Raw genomic sequence first — 2,299 nt, 5'->3', positions numbered from 1 at the left:
CTCCCCCATCAAGAGCATTAATTCATTCACGAGGGATCTGCCCCCATGACTCAATCAGTTTCCAACACTGCCACATTGGGGACCAAATTTCTACATGAGTTTTGGATGGGGCAACACATCCAAACTCCATCAACCTGAAACTGCAAAACTGCTAAGGAAAAATACAGGTAAAACACTTCAGGAACTAGGTCTGGGCACAGACTTTATGGACAAGAGCCCAAAAGCACAAGCAACAAAAGAAAAAATAAACAAATGAGACTGTATCAAGCTAAAATGCTTCTGCACAGCAAAGGAAACAATCAGCAGAGTGAAATGAAAACCTACAGAGTGGGAGAAAATGTCTGCTAACTATGCATCTGACAAGAGATTAATATCCAGAATATACAAGGAACTCAAGCAATTACACAATAAATAAATAACCCAATTAAAAAGTGGACTAAGGAGTTGAGTAGACACTTTTCAAAGGAAGACAAACAAATGGCCAACAGGTACATGAAAATGCTCAACATCACTAGTCATCAGGGAAATACAAATTAAAACCACATTGAGATGTTACCTCACCCTAGTTAGACTGGTTTTAATAAAAAAGATGAAAAATAACAAATGCTGGTGAGGATATGGAAAGAAGGGAACATCCCTACACTGTTGGTGGGACTGTAAATTAGTACAACCATGATGGAAACAGTATTTAGGTTCCTCAAAAAATACAGATAGATCTGCCATATGTTCCAGCAATCCTACTTCTGGGTATACAGTCAAAGGAACGGAAATCATCATGTCGAATGGATACCTGCACTCCCATGTTCATCGCAGCTCTGTTTACAATAGGCAAGATATGGAACCAACCTAAATGTCCATCAATGGAAGAATGGATAAAGAAAATGTGGTATATATACACCATGGAATACTACCCTGCCATAAAAAGAATGAAATTTTGCCATTCACAACAACATGGATAAGCTTGGAGAAACTTATGTTGACTGAAACAAGCAAAGCCCAGAGGGAAAAATACTACATGTGCTCACTTGTAAGTGGGAGCTAAGAGAGAAAGAAGGAAGGAAAGAAAGACCACAGTGGTGCTTTGGACTTGCAGAGGGAGGAACATTCATAGGGATACAAAGTAGAGTGGGTGAGAGGGGGATGTGGATGGAGGGCGGGGATTCATTGGATAGAGGAGACGGAGTGTAACTGCAATTTGTGGTAATGGGCATGCTGCCAGTATGGATCTGGCCATCACATCTTGGGCATGAGTGGTGATGTCACCTTTATATACCATGAATATTTATAACCAATTTTTAAAAAAGGATATTCTGATGTATTATAAAAGAGAAAAAATAAAAAAGAAAGAAAAATAAAAAAACCAGAATATGGCATACCATTGTAATAATTTATCTCACTTTTGTAGACACATAAAAGATTAAGAATTTTTGTTACATTTATAGTTATCTTAGGAACTTATTTGGATTTACAGAATTTAACTGGATTTACATGAATTCTTGTACTTCTATGAATAGATTCTTCAGTTTCCGAAAGGATGGTGGCACTTTCCTATACTTTACTTCTCTTGTTTCCAGTAGCATACTCTTTGAATTTAAAAGTGTATTTCACATATTTTTTTTAACTAGAACCAGACAGGTCCTTGGAAACAAAGGTTTTTATTTAATAGATCAACACAGTGAAGACCAGAAAGCTTAAATAACTTGTTCAAGATCACACGGCCAATTAGAGGCAGATAAAGAACTATAAACTAAACTTTTGGTCTCCAGTTCACCTTATTTTTCAATATTCCACAAGAAATGTCCAATCTTCTCTTCAATCAATTTATTATTGTTACCATCATTGACTTTACAACTTTAAACCTTACTTTAAAATAACCTTCAGCAATCTGATGCCAACTAGTATTAAATATCCTGATGGTACAACTGCTAAACTTATCATCTTGGTAAAATAGAGCAACAAATAAAAATAAACATAAATGATAAAAATACTGATGTTGTATTATCATAACAAGTGTTTAAACAAATTGTTGTAAAATGTCTAGTCAAGTGTTCCTGAACCATATTTTCCAAAGTTTTCTTTTGAATTACTAAGCATAATTTATTTCCTATAACTGTTTTAAACTGGTAGGAATGTGAAATATCAACTTGACAGTCATTTTACGATGAAAGCCAATAGTCATTTACCAAGTGAAACTAATAGGTTATTAAATAGTTATTTTTGAAATTCAGCTAATCACAGTCTAAAGCCCAGTATCGTCATTTTCTTGCCAGTTGAAAAAAAACAATTTTGTTTAAAGTGG

This window comes from Galeopterus variegatus, unplaced genomic scaffold, assembly GCF_000696425.1.
Source record: "Galeopterus variegatus unplaced genomic scaffold, G_variegatus-3.0.2 Scaffold2265, whole genome shotgun sequence".
In the NCBI taxonomy this organism is placed as follows: domain Eukaryota; kingdom Metazoa; phylum Chordata; class Mammalia; order Dermoptera; family Cynocephalidae; genus Galeopterus; species Galeopterus variegatus.
Note: the sequence above shows the minus strand (reverse complement) of the source record.